We start from the raw sequence: 25,173 nt of genomic DNA on the forward strand, positions 1-25,173 counted from the left end.
TTCAACTCATCGGGGGTTAAAACTCATGGAAAAACACAGCAACTCACAAGCCCATTCATGAGTTTTTATTCATACATTTTAATGCATTTCAACTCACTAACTAGTGTGAATGAGCCCTAAAGAATCTGCCAGTGTGTATCTGCTCTGAGGGTGATTATCAATGTGTCTGCACTAGCATATTATGCCGGGTATCTTCTAAGTTCTATGCTTGGTATTCCCTATCTCCTATGGTCTACCAGGTCCTTGTTCTGAAGGGGAGGGGGTAATGGAATTCTCTGCTCTGTGCAGCATATATAGCAGCAGCAGGTGCATAGACAGATCACCTTGCTTGGAATGTCCCTGCCCTTCTCTTGTCACTGGAGCCGCCAGCCAATCAGTGCAGGAGACTCTGCTGAGAAGGAAGAGATAGAATTTCTACCTGTTGTGAGCAATAAACAAGAGCAAAGAATCCTGTAGAGCTGGGAAAGCGAAAGGTGAGGAAAGGGGGGAGTCGGGCCTTCCTCCCCCACATATGGACAGAGACCAGCCTCTGCCTCTGCTGGACTCTGTGCTGTGCCCAGGGCTGGACAAGACACAGCTGCTTCCAGGTTATCAGGGTGAGTCTCAGCTTCATTACTTTTCACTAAACTTTTCAATGCTGTACATGTCAGGCCTCTCTGAGGGAGAGGCAGCAATGCGTAGAACACAGCTTTCCAACTAAGGTGAACTACAAGGCCCAGCACAACAGGGCTATAGCTGCACACCAGCCATAGAACTTTATCTAAGTACTTTATTTGGGTTGGGACTGCAGGAGGACTTTGGCAAGTCACATTAGGTTGAACATGTCCACACTTTCCCACAAAAGAACTGCACAAAATTTTATATAGCCCAAGAGACAATTGTTTATGGTTGATAACAATTTTGCATCAGTGCAGGAGGTGACCATATATTGCTAGCAGTAGCTGGATGTTGTAGTGGTTATGAGCTCTGCTTCTGACACAGGAGACCAGGGTTCGAACCTTGGCTCTTCCTTCACCTATTCATTGGGGAGACCTTGGGCAAGACTCCCTAATGTCACTACTGCCTGTAGAGCGCATCCTAGTGGCTGCAGTTCTGGCGCTTTGAGTCTGCTAGGAGAAAAGCATGATATAAATGTTCCTTGTTTTGTCTCGATGCATGGTCAGATCGACTAAGAGACTGATCTCTCTGTGAGTGGCAAGAGACCTGTTGGCTGCCCATACACTGCAATCTTATTCCCATTCAATTTCAGCATTCAATCTTTCAGGAATTGGCCTTGTGGCCCCACTTTTGCCACCTGGGCTCCACAGCAAATGTTAATGAGTCCACTTCCTGAGTCACTTCCTCCTGGTGCCCTTGCATTGTAAATCTCTCCTGCTTCAGCTGCACCGACCAGGGATGAGCTCCGGATCAAATTCGGATGAAATGCGAATGAGTTTCATTTGGATTTCATCCTCCTAATTAGTGCACCTGAACGGGTGTGAGTGGGAGGCTTAAACTTACCCAGCAGTCTTCTTCTTTAACCTGTCCCATGGCGCGTCCCACACTGCGTTCCAAGCCGCATCACGTGACTACTACCTACGCTTCCTCCTTCAACCCGGAAGGACGAAGTGCTTGTTGTCACATGACCGCTGCTTGGAACGCAGCACGGGACACGCCATGGGACGGGTTAAAGAAGAAGGCTGCACAGGTTCACTAATTAGGAGGATGAAACCCGTTCGGATTTAATCCGTAGCTCATCACTGGCACCGACCCCCTGTCTCCTTCGCTGTCTACCCTGGGCGCTGTGTCACACTGAGCGTCACCGTGTGGGGGCACGTAGACCATGTGGTGGGTATATGACATCACAAACATGCTCCTCAGTCAACAAGATCGCACACAAATATTCACATAGTCGGTGGGTGCTGGACCATGATTCCATAGTATATCCAGGCAATCCAAGAAAGGTTCATCCACCACACTCTTCCAGAAACTGCGTCTATTGTTCCATCACCAATACACAACTGACCGTACCCCCGTATTGGTGATGGAACAATAAACACAATTCTTTGAAGAGTGTGGTGTGAGGATCTTGGATCACTTAAACACACTTGTGTCTGGCGGTGATTGGGGGAGACAGTGGATGAGACCTTTAAAAACCTGCCGACTTTAATGGTTAATAGCAAATCCACCTTAAATGCTAGAAACCCTAAATTTGCAGAATATGTTAAGGAGATCATTAGGAATAAGAGGAAAACACAATTTTTCAAAAAGACCTTATAGTTTTTGAGAAAATCGATTTTAAAGTTTCGAAGGAAAAAAGTATACTTTTAAATGCGGTAAATGTAACTTTTAGTAGCAAACCTAACGGTAGTGTAATTTTACATGCATCAAACGAAAGCGCAATAAATTTCCTGACCGGGTTTCCAGGGGGTCTATACACAGCCGCAGCGCTTTGGCCAGGGATCGCTATACAGCCGCAATATGGCTGTATGAAGATCCCTGGCATTTTTTCCTATTTTCCCAATTTTTTTTGATGTTTAGAGTGTGGGAATTTTTTTTTTTTAATTATGTGGGGTCCCCCCTCCTGAAACTTTTTAACCCCTTGTCCCCCATGCAGGCTGGGATAGCCAGAATGTGGAGCTCCGACCGATTGGGACTTTACACCCTGACTATACCAGCTGCAAAAAAAGGTCCCCTAATGCCGATTTTTGTTCCGGGGTATATGTTGGGGGGCCCCCCAGGTTTATTTTGCCCTGGGGCCCCATTGTTGCTTAAACCGGCCCTGCTGTTGCAGTAACTGCGGAAATCATCACACTGCACAAATCCTTCTTCATATGACCCTGTGGTGGAGTGCACCAGAAGGGACATATGCATAACCTCACCCTCCTCTCAATGACGTACTCCCTGCTGGGCAGGAAGTATGTCACTGGGATTCTCTGGGATCACCATCGGTCCGCGCATGAACGCCACAACACACCGTGCTCCATCATTCACAATTACTGCATCGCCCATAGATTTCCATTACCCCAAGCACCGTGCGTTAATCACAGTGCTTGCGGCAACGCCTAGCAGGCTGTGCGTGGGCAGGGCCGGTTTAAGGTGCCCCAGGGGCCTGTGGCAAACCTAAGCATGGGGGCCCCATGCCTGAGATTCCAACCCCCATCCCCCCCGCGCGATCCTCCTACTGCTCCCCGGGTCCCTGCAAGTGTGCTTCAATTAGTCACCTAGCTAATCGGCGGGCGTGCAGCGGCTGCACTTTCCTTGCACTCAGAGGCTGGCATGTTGTCTCCTTCCTTCTCTATGACCCGGCAGCATAATGTGTAAACGGGTCATAGAGTGAGAGGGAGACAGCGTGCCAGCAGGAATGTGTAGCTGCTGCCCTCCCGCCGATCAGTTAGGTAATTAATTGAAGCACATTTGTAGGGACCCGGGGAGCAGCATTTGTCAGGGTCGGCAGCACGGGGCCTCTGCAGAGGTCGGGGCCCCGGGGCAATTGACCCTTTTGCCTCTATGGCAGCGCCGGCCCTGTGCGTGGGGATTGTGGCGGGATGAACACTTGCGGCACAATGCGACACAGTAAGTGTAAAAGGCCCCACTGACTTGCATTGCTATTGCATTACTTTGTGGTAAAACAGGGTACGCAACACAGATTTGCAGTGCAAGTGTAAAAGGGGCCTTCAGGTAATCATACATTAGTCTCCCATGGATCTGCTGCACATTTGTAAGAACTTGGCACCGGCTGTGAGGAGGTGTCTGTCCCACAGATACACATCTTCTGAGCATGGCAGTGCCAGCATGAAGCAGTTCCCAGTTACTGTGGAACCGCACTGCAAATCACACAATCTTGGTATTATGGGACTCTTCTCTTACCAAGCTCACTGATTCCAACCCGGGATAAATTCCGACATGTACTGACTGAATTGATGCATTCACAGCAGATCACATACCCTTAAATCAAAACTAAAAACCGTTAATTTCTGAAGACTACAAAAACAAAATGCACTGAAAAATCAGAAACAAATGGCGCAGCAGTCAGTGAAGCGGAAGTAAACTTTCCAAATACCAGCAAAGGTGTTGTAAACAGTCTTCTGTAAGGGAAAAATTCCATATGGTTCGTAACACAAATCCTCCTTCGCTCTACACCATTAAAAAGCTTCAGTAGCAATTAAAGTGGACCTGAACTCTCGCACAGGACAGAAACAACAAAGAAAGAAATGCACCCTGTATGCATTTAGAGAGTTTAGCCTGTCTAATTCCCCCTAATCTGTGACTAATCACAATTGTATATTGATCTCTCCCCCGAGTCACCTGACTGCCACAGCAGATAAGGCAGATAAGCTAATTTGAAAGCACAGGATGTTACCAATATGTCTGCCTTCATGGAAGCAGGAAGTAGAAAAACTGCATATTTATTTTAGGATTTGTATCAGCTGTAACAAAGAAATGTTTTCTTTAAAGGTTATTGCGCAGTTGCGTATCTTTTAGAGCAGAGAGGAAGTTCTGAATTCAGGTCCACGTTAAACCTGCGTTGGCCTCGCAAATACACACAATAGAGGTAACATAACAGTTTTGAAACAGAGGCGCCAAGTACGGATAAAACAATTAAAAAGGGAGGTAGTGATGGACTTCAAAGTAGACTCAACAGTCTGTATTTCACTGTAAATAATTTCATTAATCAAAAAGTACTCAGAAAATGGTTTGCAACGCGTTTCACCGGCTACTACTCGCTTCATCAGGCAATAAAGAAGCAACTTAGTTGCAGCCTAAGCAAGTAAGAGCACCTAGAGAGCGCTTGGCTAATGTGGCTGGTCAGGAGCCACCTATCCTGAAAACCTAGCGTGTGTACGGTCTCCTGTATGATGATAGATCTAAAGTGCTGATGGAAGTCAGTTTTGCGCCATGTCATCGTCTCTCCTCCCCCACCTTAACAAAAGCATGCATTGCAAAGCTGTAAATAACCTAGTAACAAATCCGTACAGCCCTTGCTGCAGGGATGTCAAACTTAAATACAAAGTAGGCTAAAATTGAACACTAGGACCAAGTCGCAGGACAACCTCAATATCTAGTGGCCATCTTCCTCCCTTTTAAAGTTCCACTGTATCTAATGGCCCCCCTTTCTCCCCTATACAGTTCCCTCATTTCTAGTGGCACCCCACTCTCTCTACTTTACAGTTTCCTAGTGTTTAGTGACCCCCCATATACAGTTCCCCGGTGTTTAGTGACCCTCCCCATACAGTTCCCTGGTGTTTAGTGACCCCCACCCTCCCCTATACAGTTCCCTGGTGTCCAGTGCTTTCACCCTCCATTCCTGCCTCCCTCATATGGCTTCCCTAGTGATCTAGGGCTTCACCGCTAATATAGCTTTCCTGGTAGTCTAGAGAGGGCCAAACATAATGCAAAGTGAGAAAATCAGGACAGATTAGGCCAGCGGGCCAGAGTTTGACATGGAACATAGAGCCAGTTCTTCAGGACGCTAGAGACAAGGAAGTTTGTGCAGGGGATCTTTAGTCACTGGCTGGCCTTGAAATGGAAAGTGTTCACGTCACCGAGAGTAACTGCAGAGTAATTGCAGATAATAAGAAGCTGGTCTAAGTCCGATATGGCAGGGTTGTTTGTAGTTTGCACACAAGGCGTAGCTCTCTCCTCTGCGAATTGCAATCTTTGTTGTCCAAGCAGACTAGGATTCTGATCTTATCTGTAACACAGAAGGTTGCTGCACCCTGCCCAGATTGCATACTTACATATTACACATTATTTAGTTGCTAACGCACAGATAGGTCTCACGTCAGGGTTACCAAATCATTATATTATTTTCGTAAAGTAGTCTTGCTAGTCTTTCACTTTCTTAAAGTGTACCTAAGGTGACAGGATGAGATAAACATGTGGATGCACAGTGCCAAACATATTAATAACTAGGCTGTGTTCCTTTTTTTTTTTTCTTTTTTGTCTGAAAGAATTCAGGCATGCAAGTGACAATTTCTGTCTTATCAAATTCCCTCACTGGTAAGGAATTACAGGCATAAAACTTCTCCCTTCAGAGAACAACTTCTGAGGGCAGGGGAGAGATAGAAAAAGTGCAATAGTTCATGTATTTTAGCTCTGCGACACTTAATAGACCGCCATCAAGCAGAGGTAATAAAACATTTCCACTTTGTAAATGTTGAAACATAAAATAAAACCATGGTATATCGACAAAAGAAAACCATTAGCAGTCTGGTGCTAAAAGTCATTTGAAGCAGTCTGGCGCTAACAGTCAGTTGGGAGGCTAAGCAATTTGCAGCTAACAGTCAGTTAACCATTTTAGCCGAATGTATGTGACTGTCATGTTCAATCGGCTGCTGCTGCACGCTCCTGCGCCCGCGCGCTCCAGTGCCGCCCCTGTTATCCTGGAGATCAATGAATGGGAACATATTCCCATTCATTGATCTAAGTCCCCGGCAGAAAGACCGACGGCTTCTTTGAGAAGCCACGATCTTTCTGAAGAAAAAAAAAGTTATCTGTCCTCCTTATACTTCCTGGAAGCAAGAGAGTTCGCTTCCAACACTAAAAACAAAATTTGACTGTGGCCATCTTGTGACCAAATAGTAAAACTACATCCACATACAATTTTTTTTATTAAATAAACACATATTATTACATTTAAAATTAACTGTTTACCTCCCACACCAGAAAATTACCCAAATAAAATTTTTTATGAAAAAAAAACTAATTAAAAAAACAAACAAATACATAAATAGTTATCTAAGGGTCTGAACTTTTATTAATATGCATGTGAAGAGGATAAATTACTAATATTTTTTAAATTATAAGCTTGTAAATAGTGATGGACGCAAAACTGAAAAAATGCACCTTTATTTCCAAATAAAATATTAGTGCCATACATTGTGATAGGGACATAATTTAAATAATGTAATAACCAGGAAAAATGGGCAAATAAAGTACATAGGTTTTAGTTATGGTAGCATGTATTATTTTAAAGCTATAATGGCAGAAAACTGAGAAATAATATTTTTTTAAATAAATTAATATTCCTGTTAAAATGCATTTAGAAAAAAAAATCTTAGCAAAACGTACCACCCAAAGAAGGCCTAATTAGTGGCGGAAAAAACAAGATATAGATCAATTAATTATGATAATTAGTGATAAAGTTATTGGCGAATGAATGGGAGGTGAAAATTGCTCGGATGCATAAGGTGAAAAACGACTGAGGGCTCAAATGGTTAAAGCAGTCTAGTGCAAACAATATAGGTTGGCAGGCTAGGCAGTCCGGAGCTATCATTCATTTGGAGCAGCCAGGTGCTAACCAGTGGCGTACCTACCATAAGGCTGCAGGTACTCACAACACCGGGTGTAGCCATGGCTTGGGGTGCTGCTGTGGTGTTCAGTCTCTGTGTTCTTCCACCTGGGACCTTTTTTCATAGTTTGAGAAACATTCGGGAAAATAGCAGAAGGCAGTGCAGGGGACTGTACTACATCCTGCTCTAGATGTAGCACCCCTCCCCTTTCTTGTCCTAGGGTGAGTGGAGAGAATGATTGCTGTGCTGCAGGTGGGACATTAGCAGGGAGAGGATACAGGACATGTTTAGTGCATCAGAAGTTGCCTGTCATTAGCAGCCATGTGCACTGGCTGCTGTAATACCAGAGTGACCTAGACTGTTGATTATTTATCCTGATCAGAGTAAATAATCAATAAGGTTAAGGTGGCCATACACTGGTCGATGTGCCATTAGATCGACCAGCTGACAGATCCCTATCTGATCGAATCTGATCAGAGAGGGATCGTATGGCTGCCTTTACTGCAAACAGATTGTGAATCGATTTCAGCCTGAAACCGATTCACCATCTGCTGAGCTGCTCCTGCCGCCTGTCCCCCCCCCCCCCCCATATACATTACCTGAGGCTGGCTCCCGGGCATCTTCTCCGCATTGCACGGCTCTGTTTCGGCTCCATTACGGCGCTTCCTGTGTTACTCTATGACCAGGAAGTTCAAATAGAGCGCCCTCTATTTAAACTTCCTGGTCACTTCAGTGACACAGGAAGCGCCGGGATGGATGGAGCCGGAACAGAGCTGTGCAATGCGGAGAAGACGCCCGGGAGCCAGCCTCAGGTAAAGTATACTTGATCGGATCGGCCGCCGCTAGCGACGCGCACTTTACCCGCGGGCGATCGAGGGTAATTTCCCGCACGGCGCGATCGCGGCTGCGTTTACCGCAAACGATTGGCAGCAGATTCGATCCCAGGATCGAATCTGCTGTCGAAACGGCCGGGAATCGATCCAGTGTATGGCCTGCTTTAGTGTGCTGCTGTAGAAGTCAGTGATAATGGTGCTAACAGCCGACATCTGTAGTGAGCAGAGAAGCAAGCTCCTGGCATTTTAGATTAGCTTGATTGCAGGTAATCTTATCTCTTTTCCCAGCTCCCCCTCCCATCCTATTGTCTTCCCCATGACCCTTTCCTCTTTTCAGATTTTAGTGGCTTATTTTAACAACATGTCCTTGCCAAACAGCACTGGTGATGTCTGCAGTCCTTATGAGAGTGCTTACTGCCATTTCTCCTCTCCCACCAGGCTCTCTCTCCTGTACCTCTACCTCTTTATCCCCCCCCCTCCTCCTCCTATGCACCCCCCACTTTTGTATGTTCCCCTTTTCTGACTGTCCTCAGAGGAGTTCACAATCACATCCTGATGACTCCTTTACCGCAACAATCCCCCATAATTGACACGCAGTGACACGCTCTGCCTCGGCGCCCCAACCTGTCAACCCTCCCATGCTAAAAATTGGTTGTTTGGGGGTGGGCGGTGTAAATAAACAGCATTAGGTGGCACATTCCCCAGGTACGCCACTGGTGCTAACAGTCAGTTGGCAGGCTAGGCATTCTGGAGCGATCAGTCAGTTGGGAGCAGTCAGGGCTACTGGCCAAGGGGGGTGGCTGGACATAGAAGAGGAGTTGCTGCATATGGAAGTGGAGGTTGCAAATGGGGAACAACATAAAAAGGGGCAGCTGCTGCCCTAGGGAGTTCCACATGAATGAGAGGGGCTGTTGTACTGTATATTGATTTTACCATGGAAGAGGGGGCTGCACACAGAACGGGAGACCAGCTGGCACACATGGAAGGGGAGCCACTAGAATGCTGCCCTAAGAGTCAGATGATAGGTCAGGAAGTCCAACCAAGTGAACATAAGACAGTATTGTCTTAGTATATCAATATGTCTCTGTTAGATATTCAGAATTTTAGCATTTGTAATGTTGGCTCGGTATCTTTTGAAGTAGCTCACTAGTCGAAAAAGTGTGGGCACCACTGGTACGTACACACACGCAATAACTGTCAGCTGAAAAGTCCAATAACGACCGTTTTACCTGAGGATTGTTATTTTCACCTCAACTGATTGAAGCTGCTCCGTCATCCACCGATTGTTGTCCCTCCACCCCCTTCTATATCCACAGAACACATCGCTAGCCTCTAAACTAGGCATGTGTCTGTACAGAATCAGTCCCCGAACTGTCATCTGAGTGATCGTTTTCCTGATCCTGAACGGATAACAATTTTCACATGTAAGGCAATAGTGGGTATTAGATACTGAAATTCTCTGAGGGACAGATTGGGCTATTTTGTACTAGAAATTGTGTCTGTGGTTTGAAAACCGCAACAAGTATGTGTGTGTTGTATGGCTTGCATATTTATTATTATTCAGTATTTATATAACACCAACATCTTCCGCAGCGCTGTACAGAGTACATTTTGTCTTGTCACTTAACTGTCCCTCAGAGGGGCTCACAATCTAATACCTACAATAGTCATATGTGGGAGGAAACCAGAGTGCCCAGAGGAAACCCATGCAGACACAGGGAGAACATACAAATATTTGTCATAAATTAGCATCCCTGTGAGACCCTCCTAAATTTGTAATTAAGGCATCTAAGGACATTTATTTATGTTTGCAAAAGGCGTCCAGTGAAAAATGGCGCCGGTTAAATAATGGCGCCCTCTTCTGCCCGATATTTGTTTAAACCAATATTTATCGTTTTAAAAGGTTAAAATAGTGCAGACCTTGTGAACGTAATTTATCGTTTTAAAATCTGCTTTTTTTTGTCCTGCCTGAACGATATTTATCGTTTTAAGCCCTGCTTTGTTGCCGTTTGGAAAATGTCTGCCCGCTGACTTTAATGTTTAATAGGAAAGCCCCCTTAAAAGCTAGAAACACCAAATTTGCAGGTTATGTTAAGAAGAAAATTGGGAACAAGAGGAAAACAAAATTCAAAAAGACCTTACAGTTTTTGATAAAATCTATTTTAAAATTCTCCTTCTGACCGTGGGAAAATTAAACGCCTGCCGACTTTAGTGGTTAATAGCAAAGCCCCTTTAAATACCAGAAACACCAAATTTGTAGGGAATGTTAAGAAGAACAGTGGGAACAAGAAGGATAAATTGTTTTTTCAAAAAGACATTGTACTTTTTGAGAAATTCGATTTTAAAAGTTCAAAGAAAATTACTGTAATACATTTGTTATCTTACATATATTGTAGTCAGCTTTTCAACTGCAAGTTTATTTGAATTTTTGTAATTAACATCTGCTCAATAAAATCTTTTATGATGAAAAAAAAAAAGTTCAAAGAAAAAAAACGATACATGTAAATGCTTCCGGTCGAAGAGTGTGGGAAATATTTCCCAGCAGTTAATAGCAAAGGCCCCTTATGTCCTAGCAACACCAAATTTGCAGGATATGTTAAAAAGATAGTGGGAAACAATATTTAAAAAAAAGAAAACATTAAGTGTGGGAAATCTGAAAAAAAAAATGGCGTGGGGTCCCCCTTCCCGAGCCTCTGTAACCCCTTGTCCCCTATGCAGGCTGGGATAGCCAGAATGCGGAGCCCCGGCCGACTGGGGCTTCGAACCGGGCAAGCCTTCCCCTCTGCCTCCCCGGAGCCCTTGTCCAATCCTCCGGTGCCCCAGGAGGAGGTGGGGGTGACGACTCCCTGGGGGGGTTCATGGCGGCATCTGGGTGCTGCTAGGTGAGGGGTGACAGGTGCAGCCAGGTGGGGAGGAGAGCCGAGAACCGGCAGCTACGCGTCCACACAGGACGCATTCTAAGCTATACTAATAGGCTCATGAATGAGCCGGTTCTTTTTGTATTGAATGGAATGAATCGGTTCAGAGCTGATTCTTGTTCCCACTGTTCTTCTTAACATTCCCTACAAATTTGGTGTTTCTGGCATTTGAAGGGGCTTTGCTATTAACCACTAAAGTCGGCGGGCGTTTAATTTTCCCACAGCCAGAAGGAGAATTTTGAAATCGATTTTCTCAAAAACTGTAAGGTCTTGTTGAAATTGTTTTCCCCCTCTTGTTCCCAATTTTCTTCTTAACATAACCTGCAAATTTGGTGTTTCTAGCTTTTAAGAGGGCTTTGCTATTAAACGTTAAAGTCAGCGGGCAGACATTTTCCAAACGGCAGCAAAGCAGGGCTTAAAACAATAAATATCGTTCAGCAGGACAAAAAAAAAAAGCAGGTTTTAAAACGATAAATAACGTTTTGACGGTCGGCGCCATTTTTTATCTTTATAAAACGATAAATATTCTTTAATAATGATTTTCAATGAGGCGCCATTTTTATAGCGCCCGCACCTGGTGTCATTTTTCACTGTCTCGTGCAAAAGAATTTTTTTTCCCTGAATGTCCAGTGTATATGAGCTGTGTTTTAACATCTTGTTAATATCATCCTGATTCATAACCTCTTTTACTGATGGCTAACATGGTACAGCACTCTACTGCTTCTGCATTTACAATGGCCTCAATTCACTAAGATTATCTCCTGTCTTTAATAACGTTTATATAGTTATCACCATGGTGATGACGCATGTAGTATTTAGGAAACATTTTACCTCAGGCAAACCTAAAGTTAACGCTTCTGTCTGTAAAGGGAAGGTTCAGGGACTATGAAAAAAAAATAAAAATCCTTATCCACTTACCTGGGGCTTCCTCCAGCCTGTGGCAGGCAGGAGGTGCCCTCGGCGCCGCTCCGCAGGCTCACGGTGGTCTCCGGTGGCCGACCCGACCTGGCCAGGCCGGCAGCCAGGTTGGGCCTCTTCTGCACTCCATTCTGCGTTCCACCCCGGCGCGCTGACGTCATCGGACGTCCTCCAGGCTGTACTGCGCAGGCTCAGTAGTTCTGAGCCTGCGCAGTACAGCCCGGAGGACGTCCGATGATGTCAGCACGGTGGCGTGAAACGCAGAATGGAGCGCAGAAGAGGCCCGACCTGGGCAGGTCGGGTCGGCCACCGGGAGCCTGCGGAGCGGCGCCGAGGGCACCTCCTGCCTGCCACGGGCTGGAGGAAGCCCCAGGTAAGTGGATAAGGATTTTTATTTTTATTTCATAGTCCCTAAACCTTCCCTTTAAGTTAACTCTTCAATCCTTAAAATAACTCCAGCATTCTAAAGTTAAAGACAGGCTGTTAAATAACTGAGTGTGAAAACTACAGAGGAGGTAACTTAAGGAATGAAGAGATAAGATAACTCTCTTACTGTGTGGTGGTACGTTTTCTCTTGCCTTATTATCTCCAGCATGATCTTAGTGAATTGAGACCAATGTCATTTACATTTGCCTTTTGTAGTATTCAATTGAGGAAATGCATGTATTGGACCGTGTTTGCATACATTTTTGCAATAATCATCTGTTGACTATGATGTGCAAATAGAGTGATAAACGTAAAGTGCACTGAAAGATGTTAGTGGTATATACAGTAAATCAGTATTACTTTTTTTAATTATTTTTTTATTTATATAGTGCCAACATATTCCGCAGCGCTGTACACTGTACAAAAACATATACTAATGGGGAGCATACACACTATACAATTGTGACATCCAGCAACACAAGTACAAATACATACAATTGATTTATTTGTACATTTGTACAACCGTCCCACCCCTGACGCCAAGTGACGCATTTGCGTCAGGCGGCATGGGCACTGGAGCGGCATCTTGTCCGCCTCCCCCACCTCCCTCGCCGTGGCCGCCACTTGTACTACCTTCTGAGTCGGCAGCCACTTGCTATTATTGACCCTGGCCCCATCGCCTCCTTCATAGAAGTGAGAGCAGCGTGGCCCGGCTGCTGTGTGCAGAGGAAGGAAGCAGGACAGCAGCTCCCTGAACTTCCTGTATATCACCATTACCAGGGGAAACACTGACCTGCTTCCTTCCTCTGCACACAGCAGCCGGGTCGCGCTGCTCTGACTCACTTCTATGACGGAGGCGATGGGGCCAGGGACTATCATAGGAAGCCGCCAGCTCAGAAGGTAAAATGAACGGTGGCCGCATGGAGGAGGGGAGAGCCGGCTGGCCATTTAGTGGGGGCAACAATACTACCTATACTGGGGCAACTATACTACCTATACTGGGAGCAACTATACTAAATACCTATACTGGGGCAACAAGATATATATATATACATTGTACAGCGCTGCGTAATATGTCGGCGCTATATAAATACTAAATAATAATTATTTAGTATTTATATAGCACCAACATCTTCGGCAGCGCTGTACAGAGTATTATAGTCTTGTCACTAACTTTCCCTCTGAGGGGCTCACAATCTAATCCTACCATAGTCATATGTCTAGTGTAGTGTGTGTATCGTAGTCTAGGGCCAATTTTGGGGAAGCCAATTAACCTATCTGTATGTTTTTGGGGATGTGGGAGGAAACTGGAGTGCCATGGGGAGAATATACAAACTCCTTTCAGATGTTGACCTGGCTGGGATTCGATCCAGACACCCAGCGCTTGCAAGGCAAGAGTGCTAACCACTACGCCACCGTGCTGCCATATAATACCTATACTGGGGTCAACTATACCAGGCTAGCTATACTGGGGCAACTATACTAGCTACCTATTCTGGGGCAATTATTCTACCTACACTGGGGCAACTATACTAGCTACCTATACTGGGGCAACTATACTACCTATACTGGGGCAAAATTACTACCTATACTGGGGTAACTATACTGGGGCAGCTATACTGGCTACCTTTACTGGGGGCAACTGTACCTGGCTACCCTATACAGGGAGCACCTAAAACTGGCTACCTACCTATACTGAGGGTGAAAATTTCCAAGTGCTGTGTGATCACTTCAAATTGGTGGTGGTAGTGGTGGGATTCTCACAAGTTTGCCTCAGGCAGCAAAAAGTCTAGAACCGGCCCTAGTAGTTTAAAAATATTACTAATACTGGTACATGTTTATTTGGTAATGCAATAGAAACCGGAAACCCTGGGGGAAGTCCATGCCCTTGAGATCTTACAAACGAGAGGGTTCCTCAAAAACACAAAGAGGTGTGTCTTGAGGGTGCGTTTGAACATTTCCAGCCTCAGAGCATGACAGACAGGCAAGCTATGGGAAAGAGTTGCAAAGGATAGGTGACACACGCGAGAAGTCTTGGATGTGAGCGTAAAAGGAGGAAGCCAAGCTGGATGACAAGAGGGTCTTGTGGGAGGGGTGAAGGTTCCGTGAGGGATGGTATCTGGAGATTGATGAAGAAAAGTATCGCGGGCATAGCTTATGAAGAGCTTTGTATGATGGTGTTATTAGTTTGAACCAGATACTTTAGCAGTCAATGGAGGGATAATAATAATAATAATAAATGTATAATAAATTATTATACATTTATTTATTATTATTATTATTATTATCCCTCCATTGACTGCTAAAGTATCTGGTTCAAACTATTAATAATAACAACAATACTAACTTCTGATGCCTAGCCTTAATTTCTGCTTTACCAGCAACCCCTTAAAGAGGAACTGTTGCGAAAATCTTAAAATTTAAAACACATACAAATAAGAAGTAAATTTCTCCCCAAGTAAAATGAGCCATAAATTACTTTTCTCCTATGTTGCTGTCACTTACAGTAGGTAGTAGAAATCTGACATTACCGACAGATTTTGGACTAGCCCATGTTCTCATAGGGGGGTTCTCAGGGTTCTCTTTATTTTTGAATTGTGCAGCTAGCAGGGAGGCTGGCCAGCAGCTTTGTATTAATCATTTTCAGGGAATTTCTTTTTAAAGAATAAAGGCCATACTGACAATCCCCCATGAAGAGATGGACTAGCCCAGAATTTGATGGTAATGTCCGATTTCTACTACCTACTGTAAGTGACAGCAACATGGGAGAAAAGTAATTTATGGCTCATTTTACTCTGGGAGAAATGTACTTCTTATTTGTATGTGTTTTAAATTTTAAGATTTTCTCGACAGTTCCTCTTTAAAGAGACTCTGTAACAACATTTTCAGCCTTATTTCTTCTATCCTATAAGTTTCTATACCTGTTCTAATATGGTCTGGATTACTGCAGCATTTTCTAGTTTCACTGTCTCTGTAATATATCTATCTTCTTTTCTTTGTCAAGCTTTGTTGACCCAGGGAGGAATGGGCTGCCTCTGTTGTAATGAATACAAGTTATGCACACCCCCTCCAGGCTCACTCCTGTGTGCTTTGTTTATTCCCCACAGACAGTGTCTCTGCTCTCAGTTTTAGCTTGTCTGTGATGCAGTTTGTGAGGCTGAGGGGGGAGGGAGCTGCCTGTCACGTTCTGAGAAACTGTGACTAATCGTGTATATATACACACACATGCATACACACATATTAGTGTAGGTGTGTGTGCCTAAAACTGGCGATTAAAAGCCAGGATCGCAGCGGGGAGCGCAAAAACAAAAAAGAGGGATCTAGGAGATCACAGTGACTCGATTGGTATGTTTTTTATTGTACAAATCAGACAGTACAAATTCTCTTTAATGTTAGTTCCTAATTGATGTCCTAATTGATGTCTAACCCTAAACTCTCTCTCCCTCCCCATAAATTAAATATATTCTTACTCCAGACACTAACATACCCCCTTACATTAACCCTATACAGACACCTAACACTAATCCTAGCAGACACAACTATAACCCCTATATCACATTCCCTTCCAGGATACATTTAGTTTTGCGGCAGTTGATTTTGTTGTCACCATAACCAGGGCCGGATTTGTACTTTTTATTTCCCAAGGCCCACTGTCACCAGCTGCCCGACCAACAGCATCACCCCTCCCCCTCCCCCAACTATAAGTAGTCAGATGACCACCTCCCATCAGTATAGGGAGCCATATATCTACCTCCAACAGATGTTGAATACTATGAGCAGATTGTGGAAGTAAATCCTCATACTAAATGGAGGTGGTAAAATTGGTCAATCATAATTGAAATTGTGTACCAGGCTTATTATTAGTATTTATATAGCACCAACATCTTACGCTGTACTTTACAGAGTATATATAGTCTTGTCACTAACTGTCCCTCAAAGGGGCTCACAATCTAAGCCCTACCATAGTCGTATCTCTATGTAAGTGCTGTGTAGTGTATGTATCGTTGTTTAGGGCCAATTTTTAGGGGGAAGCCAATTATCTGTATGTTTTTGGGATATGGGAGGAAACTTGAGTGCCCGGAGAAAACCCACACAGACACAGGGAGAACTTACAAACTTCTTGCAGATGTTGACCTGGCTGGGATTCTAACCAGGGACCCAGCGCTGCAAGGCGCGAGTGCTAACCACTATGCCACCGTGCTGCTTAAGGAAAATAGGTACAGGCTGTGTTTAGACAGAATAAGGCCCGGTTCACATCTACAACTGTGAGCCAAACAGATCCGGTGAGCAGATACGGTCTCCGCTTCACCGGATCCGGATGGCTCTGTGCACATTGCCAAATGGAAAGTGAAAACGGATCTGATCAATGATTGATCGGATCAGTTTTCACTCAGTTTTCCGGCAAATACATACCTAATGCTCTTTTGCAGCCGGCGGTAGAGGCTTCCTCTTCTTCCGCTGTGACTACATAGCACGTCATGTGACTACTGTATTTACACTAAAATGGTAAATAGCGTTTTATTATTGGTCAGAACGGTGCGCCATTATTCACTCTGCGCCATTTTTAACTGTACCCACAATTAGATGTAATAGATTACTTTTTAGAGACCAGTTTCGGGGATTCCAATAAGTCACTAAATTAAACAACAAAGAGCTGCTGTGAGATTTTCAGATATTTCTGTTAATGTTCAATCAGGAAGTCCGCAAATCAAAGAGTTTCTATAGTTAGCACAGAGTGGGGCAGCGACATTACAAAACAAGCCCAAAGAATTCAGACAAAGTTATTGTTGTGTTTTTAGGAGTTTAAAAAACTTTTCGGAGGAAGTTCTGTTGAATGTAGCCATAACAATTCACCATCCAGAACAACAATCCCATCGCCTGTTATTACAATATGCTCAGAGTTTAATAGGACATTATAGTTAGTAGAGATACATTTTAGCCTAGGATGTCTGAATGGGGGGATTGCCTTTTAAGCAATACCAGTTGCCTGGCAGCCCTGCTGATCATCTGCCTCTAATACTATTAGCCATAGCCCCTGAACAAGCATGCAGCAGATCAGGTGTTTCAGACTTTAAAGTCAGATCTGACAAGACTAGCTGCATGCTTGTTTCTGGTGTTATTCAGATACTACTGCAGAGAAATAGACCAGTAGGGCTGCCAGGCAACTGGTATTGAGTAAAAGGAAATAAATATGGCAGCCTCCGTATACATCTTACTTCAGTTCCCCTTTAAAGGGTATCAGAACGAACATGTGATAAGATAAACATGGGTACATACAGTACCACTCCTTCTAAGGGCCCTTTCCCACTAGCTAACGCATGTACGAACCCAATTTTGTGCATGCGTTGCGACGCACGGTATGACAGCAGAAAGTTGTGTTTCAGTACAAATGAGCGGCACTAGTATTAATTAACTTGATGGGAAACCTCTTGCGTCATGCGATTAAATGTTTCTGGTGGCATTACATCACAACGCACACTATCGCATTGCTAGATGCTGTTTTAATAAAGCAAACTTTTGTTTTCCATAGCATTTAAGTATGGGGGCTTTTAGGACCATTTGTAGCCCCTTACACACTCCAATGAGTTCTGGGTCACCATGAGCTTGCTGGTTAGTCTGTACCTATTGCTAGATGTAAAAGATAAAATGGTCGAAATAAACTTTCACTCTACCTTGAAAACCTTGCAAGATAAACGTCGCCTCAAAATGGGCTTAATCATGCCTGGTTAGAACTTGACTGTGCCCTTGTTATTTTTTTCATTGCAAGGCTTAAAGCAAACCTGTGACATTAAAAAAAAGAAAAAGTCACATGCTTACTTCGGTCAGCATCCATCCTCCTCCATTTCAACGCTATAACCTCCCCCAAGCTCGCAGCCACGATCCATTACATGAATGAGCATCTGTGCAGTAGCATGGAAGTAGCGCAGTGGCATGGAACTACCGCTGGTCTGAAACAGCTGCGCCCATTTGGCTCTGTGCTACCGCTCAGGCACTTGTGCAGTGCAGCCGTGATCTGTCAACAAGGGCTCAATGAACTTTAAGAGTCGTGGGGTTGTCCCAATGGGGGAAGCCTCTGGATTATCCATAGGCTTCCCTCTACTTAGGTAAGTACCCAAACTGGGCACTTTGTTTCCCTTCGGGTACACTGTTACCCCAAGTTAGGCTCGGGGCGGAAAACCGCAGCTCAGAGTGGTAACCCCGATCCTGACTTGTGGTAGCCGCCGGAAGCTCTATGTAGAGTGCAGCGCTCAGAGGGCGTTTCAACTCACCTCCCGGAGGATCCACCCGTCGGTAGCCATTCTCCTTCCTGTCCTCAGAGGCTCTGCATCCCTCTGGAGAGACTGCTGTTTGTCGTGATGATGACAGTTGGCAATCTCACTACAGAGTTACAACGCTGCCCAGAGGACGGAAGGAGAATTGCAGTGCTGGATCCCAGGAAGGTGAGTAAATGCTGGGCTGCTGCAAATCTTTTAGGGTCTGAAAGTGTGCTAAAAATTGCATCGCTTTTAGACCCTAAAATCTGGAAAAAAAATCATACCACCAAACCTAGTGCCTTATCTGTGCAAACTTACTCAATATTATATCCCAATATTGGCCTTTGATTGACTTTTATTCTAGCCTCGCCTGGACTGACCCCTTTTGAACCCAACTCTCAGCATTATTCCTTTTTTATATACGGTAGTTAGCACAAGCAGAGCCGGGACAAGGTCCTCCAGCACCCAAGGCTGAGACACCAAAGTGCGCCCCTCCATCCCTACCACCCCAGCCATCACACACTGATTGCTATTAGACTAAGAGGTGCCACAGGGCCCACAACCTCCCCAACACCTTAATATCTAGTTCTATGGCTTGCAGTCACTGCCATGTATCCAGGGGCGTAGCAATAGGGGTTGCAGCGGTAGCGACCGCATCGGGGCCCTTGGGCCAGAGGGGCCCCAAAGGGCCCTCCCTCAAATGCAGTATTAGCTCTCTATTGGTCCTGTGCTGGTAATAATCACTTCTATAGACACTTTGAATAGTGGTAATCATTAACAAGCTGTTCCCCATCCCCTTCTTGCAACTTTGACACTGTAGTTGTCCTTGGCAGGTTTTGGTGCGCCGTATGTATGTATGTATGTATAGAGTGCTTGGGGGGCCCCAATGTAAAACTTGCATCGGGGCCCACAGCTCCAAAGCTACGCCACTGCATGTATCCCCTTTTCTTATTTCTTTCTGCTTCAAACACAATTAGGAATGACAGCTGAATGAATTATGCGCCCCCTCCTACACTGCGCCCTGAGGCTGGAGCCTCTCCAGCCTATGCCTCGGCCCGGCCCTGAGCACAAGTGAATTGTGAGTAATAATTCTTAATTATCAGTCACCCTGCCAGGATTTTTGGCCTCTGTAATGTTAATTCAGTTGTTATTTATATTGTGCCAGCATATTATGCTGCACTTTACAATGCACACTGAAGATCAGAGGGGGAGCTCACAACCTAATACACCTCCCATAGTACGTATGTCCTCCCTGTGTCGGCATTCCTCCAAGTGTTTTTGCAATGTAATTTTAGAACTATAATTTTACATTCTATTTTACTTTCCTTCTTTAAGCCCCCTGTAGCCTTACTGGTCCCTTGGTTTCCTCTCTGCGCTACTGTGCCCCTCCGTAAGATTGCCCGTCGCATACTACTGCGCATGTGCGACCGGGGCATGCCCCTCCTTGATCTAAGCATGTGCTGCTGGATGCTGTCGCCATGGGAAAACGAATGAGGCACATAGCCAGGGCCATGCATGCACAGTAACCCACAACTGGACCTGGAGAAAAACGAGGGACCAGTAAGGTTACAAGAGGCTGGAAGATGCCCCAGGTAAGTAAAATACAACCTTCCCCCTCATCACCTTGCAGGTGAACATACATCTAGTGATTACTAGCAGGGGCGTAGCAATAGGGGGTGCAGAGGTAGTGACCGCATCGGGGCCCTTGGGCCTGAGAGGCCCCGAAGGGTCCACCCTCTATCACAGTATTAGCTTTCTATTGGTCCTGTGCTGGTAATAATCACTTCTATAGATGATTTGAATAGTGGTAATCACTAACAAACTGTTCCCCATCCCCTTCTTGCACCTCTGACACTGTAGTTGTCCTTGGCAGGCTTTGGTGCGTCATATCAATTGTTATGTATAGAGTGCTTGGGGGGGCCCATGTAATACTTCCACTGGGGCTCACAGCTCCTTAGCTACGCCACTGATTATTTTTTTTTTTTTTTTTTTTTTTCCCTGATGCTGTGCAGAGCATGATGGGATTTCCTATGTTGTTATTCACGTTGCCTAGCAACTGGGAGAGGTACTCAGGACACAGGACAGTGGGAACTGTGTCTCATGCTCCCTGTCACCTCCTTTCAACCAAAAAGATGGCTGCCATCATGAAATCAAACATTTGCCTGTTCTTTTAAAACAGTGTGGGTAAAATATTATATTACTTATCTATTTTAATTAACATAACTAATGTAACTTAACCACTTAAGGACCAGGGTAGTTTCTTCTGATCGGTGCTGCGTGGACTCTCCAGCCCGCAGCACCGATCAGGAAATAGCCAGAGCGATTAGACTTCCCCCCTTTTTTCCCCACTAGGGGGATGTCCTGCTGATGGGGTCTGATCGCCGCCGGCTACCCGCACTTTCCGGGGGGGGGCTCTTCAAAGCCCCCCTCCGGAGCGCTTTCCGCCCTCCCCGGCTTTCCCTCCCTCTCCCTTACCCTGTGAGTGGCGCAGGACGGAGTTCCGTCCTGCGCCTGATATGATAGGCTTCTGCCTATCAGATGCCGGCGATCCCCGGCCGATCAGAGGGCGGGGATCGCCGATCTACGTCACGGCGCTGCTGCGCAGCAGCGCCGTGTGATGTAAACAGCGGGGATTTCTTCCCCGGATGTTTACATTATGCGTGCGAGCCGCGATCGGCGGCTCGCACACTGTTCACGGAGACAGTCTCCGTGAACTGGCATGGAAAGGCCGCTTCCATGCTATACCACTAACGACCCGCCGACGCCTGTCGTTAAGTGGTTAATGACAGTATGTTTGTTTAGGCTGGAGTTCCTCTTTAAGTTTACTGTTCTTTAGTAAATACTGTATACCCCGTTGTGTAGTGTTTTGACTAGAATGTAGTATGCTTTAGGGATGAGAGAGCACAGATTCTCGAGAAACTAAACTGTACTCACGTATGTTCTTGGAGCAGAGAGGATTAAGTTACCCGGTTGGCCGCCTGTTGCCGCGGCACTCAGCGCTGTGTTCCATCCTCCCGAAACTACCTCCTTCCCTAGCGTGATCGTTTATTAAAACCTGCCTGGCGTTCTGATTCCGTTTTTTGCACATATTTTTTTTTTATTTTTCATGTAGCTAGCCTAGCGCTAGCTACATGATTCCCCCCTCCCTGTGGCGTCCCACCCACCCCTCCGATCGCCGCCGGCGCAATGGCCCGTCCGGAAATCCCGTTCTGGAGGGCTTCCCCCGTCGCCATGGCGACGTTGTGACATCACAGGGAGACCCGATCCACCCCTCAGCGCTGCCTGGCACTGATTGGCCAGGCAGCGCATGAGGTCTCGCCTGGGGGGGGGCCCTGCATCGCGGCGGGCGGCGGCGATCGGGTAAGGCACGCAGCAAGCAAAGTGCTTGCTGCGTGTTTTAAAAAAAAATTATTCAACTCGGCCCAGCGGGGTCTGAGCAGTCACCTCTCGTCCAGAACGCTAGGGACGTTAAAGAAAAGTATATTTCTTCAAATATTTGTACGACACAGTATACCCTTTAGTTCAGAATTGTACGTAACATGCTGTTTTGACACAAACGCTCTGTGTTCTGTTTACTCAGTTTTATTAACTGCAATTAGTGTTCAAAGAACAATCTGAGGAGCTTGAGCAATGGTGATAAACATCAGCAACATGTACTTGATAACCTTTCCAGTAAACAGGGCCTGTTTCCACTAGACCGGTTGCAATGCGGAAACCGCTCCGCATGGCAACGCTAGGAAACTGCAACCAATTCACGTCAATGGAGTAGTTTCCATTGACATGAATTTACCTACGTGATCTGGTGCGATGCGACGCGGGAGAATTTATGGATAGCATGCTGCAGTTTTCCGCAGCACGCATTCGATCCCCATAGCCGCCGACAGGAAGCAGCATGACGCCACATCCAGTTGTCCAGAAGACAACAGGAAGTACTTGCGGAGGGATGCGAGGCGATGCAGCGATTGCCTCATATCCTAATTGCCAGTGGACCCAAACACAGTCTATTAACCCTTTTAGTAAATTTATGAAATAACACAAAAGGCTTTTATGGTTTGGATGTGAGCACTGGGAAATATTTACTATAGTTTCACCTGGAACTATAGTAAATAGTCAGCACGGTGGTGTAGTGGTTTTCACTCTTGCCTTGCATGGCTGGGTCCCCGGATTGAATCCCAGCCAGGGCACTATCTGCAAGGAGTTTGTATGTTCTCCATGTGTCTGCATAAGTTTTCTCCAGGCACTCCAGTTTCCTCCCACATCCCAAAAACATATAGATAAGTTAACTGGCTGCCCCCTAAAATTGTCCCTCGACTGTGGTACATACACTACTTGATACATACATTGGCATATGACTATGGCAGGGATTAGAAAATTGGAGCCCATCTGAGGGACAGTTAAGTGACAGGACAATATACTCTGTACAGCGCTGCGGAAGATGTCGGTGCTATATAAATACTAAATAATAACTCCACAAAACTAAAAGCATTTACGTCTGTCCCATTTTGCCCTTGAAGCCTCTGAAAATGTCAGCTTTTCCTCACTGGAAATCATTTCCCAATTTTTTGAAAACAAGAACAGTGTTCCATGCCCTCTTGTAGCTGCGGTGATTAGTTACTCTCGTCAAATGAATAGAACTTGGTTCACACTGCACGGAGGAGTGTGTTGTAGTTGCCAGGCAGTATTACGCGATGTGCACTTTGTTTATTTTATAGGTGGACAACATACAGACCGAAGAGTGAGAGTGCAGTGGACTGTTTGGATGGGCCTTACCATAGCAAACTCACATAGCTTGTATTGGAAGTCATTTTTGAGTATCATTAATTGCGCATGTGAGGTGGCGCAGCCTTTTGTTTATTAAATATCTGATGTTGTGTACCTGAGCTTCGGCTTGGATACTCTTGGTTCACATTGCATTCCTCTCACTTTAGTGTTCGCGTTTAGCGTTTTTTGAGGAGATTTTTTTTTCTCCTCCCGGCGCTCGGGTGGGCGCTGCGGTTTTTGTAAAGTGCTTCAATAAAGGTTTTTTCAGAGCGATTGCGTTTTTTCACTAGCTGACGCAAGTCAGGAAGTGAACTCTTTGACCCGGAAAAGAATAAATACAATGTATTTATTCTTAAAAACGCGAATGCAATCACTGCACAAAGCAATTTTGTCAGCATTTTGCGTTTTCCTATATCTTCTATTGAGGCAAAATCGCCTCAAAAATGATCCAGGCACCGCTTTGCTGAACGCACAGCGCATGAACCGCGCTGATATGAAGCTTCTCATAGAGATTCATTACACCAGCGTTTTGGGGGCGATTTAAAAAATTGCCCGCACTTGAAAAAAGCCCGAATACGCCTCTAGTGTGAATGAGCCCTGAAGAAAAAAAAATCTTTGTTACAGCTGACACAAATCCTGCAATAAATCTGCAGTGTGTCAACTTCCTGCTTTCATGGAAACAGATATAGGGTTAACATCCTCTGTTTGCAAATTAGCTGCTTTACCTAGGCAGGCAGTTGATACAGCTGAGAGATCAAATTACAGTAGTGATTAGCTATAGTTGAGGTGGAATTCGACAGGCTAAACCAGGGGTCCTCAAACTTTTTCTGTCAAGGACCAGGTCAACATACTTGATACTGCTGGGGGGCCGGAACATACATAAAATAATGTTGAAAAACATTACATTGAATCTAGGTATTGATTCCCAGCCCCCGCAATTATGCTCGGAGAAAGTTTTCATGCGGTGCCCGAAGAACGTCTTTGTGCACCAGACAGTGAAGCTTACCCAGGTGACAACCGGCTATCCAGTTGGACAGCAGTGTCACCTGATGAACCTGATTGGAAGCCAGCAAATGACTGCTCACTGGCTTCTACAGTATGTGGATGGGTGGTGCCAGCACTGCTAATTTATATGTGGGCCGCTGATATTTAAAGTTGAAGGCTATACATTTTGTGTTTGGGTGGCAGTGAAAAAGCCTCAGGGGCCGCATTCAGGCACATTCGGGGGGGCCGCATTTGAGGACCACTGGGCTAAACTCTCCAAATACGTACAAGGTGCTTTTCTCGATGTTTTCCTTTTGTCCTTTGCAAGAGTTAAAGGGGAACTGAAGTAAGAGGTATACGGAGGCTGCCATATTTATTTCCTTGTAATCAATACCAGTTGCCTGGCAGCCCTGCTTGTCTATTTCTCTGCAGTAGTATCTGAATAACACCAGAAACAAGCATGCAGCTAGTCTTGTCAGATCTGACTTTAAAGTCTGAAACACCTGATCTGCTGCATGCTTGTTCGGGGGCTATGGCTAATAGTATTACAGGCAGAGGATCAGCAGGGCTGCCAGGCAACTGGTATTGCTTAAATGGAAATAAACATGGCAGCCTCCATATACCTCTCTCTTCAGTTCCCCTTTAAGATCCACTGTTAGGGCCCATTCACACTACAAATCTCAAAATGGTAGCAATTAGCACGGTAGAATCACTGCTCACACTTCGGCGATTCAGACTGATTGCGGTCAGCGCTTTATAAGCACTGTACTGCGATCGCTCCAGAATTGCAGCAAAATGCTGCATG

General features: G+C 45.3%; 1 protein-coding gene across 2 annotated transcripts in view; it reads left to right on the forward strand.

Annotated features, from left to right (window-relative positions):
* The first annotated feature begins 405 nt into the window (after positions 1–405).
* The window catches only part of TMEM125 (transmembrane protein 125), a 38,253-nt gene continuing 13,485 nt past the window's right edge, over positions 406–25,173 (forward strand). The window contains exon 1 of one of the 2 annotated variants that reach the window (XM_068242506.1): positions 406–596. The gene's annotated coding sequence lies outside the window, so the exon portion shown is untranslated. Of the gene's footprint in view, positions 597–20,729; positions 20,804–25,173 lie in introns of those variants that run through there. The other variant, XM_068242507.1, reaches the window with a different exon arrangement.

Source organism: Hyperolius riggenbachi, chromosome 6, assembly GCF_040937935.1.
Source record: "Hyperolius riggenbachi isolate aHypRig1 chromosome 6, aHypRig1.pri, whole genome shotgun sequence".
In the NCBI taxonomy this organism is placed as follows: Eukaryota; Metazoa; Chordata; class Amphibia; order Anura; family Hyperoliidae; genus Hyperolius; species Hyperolius riggenbachi.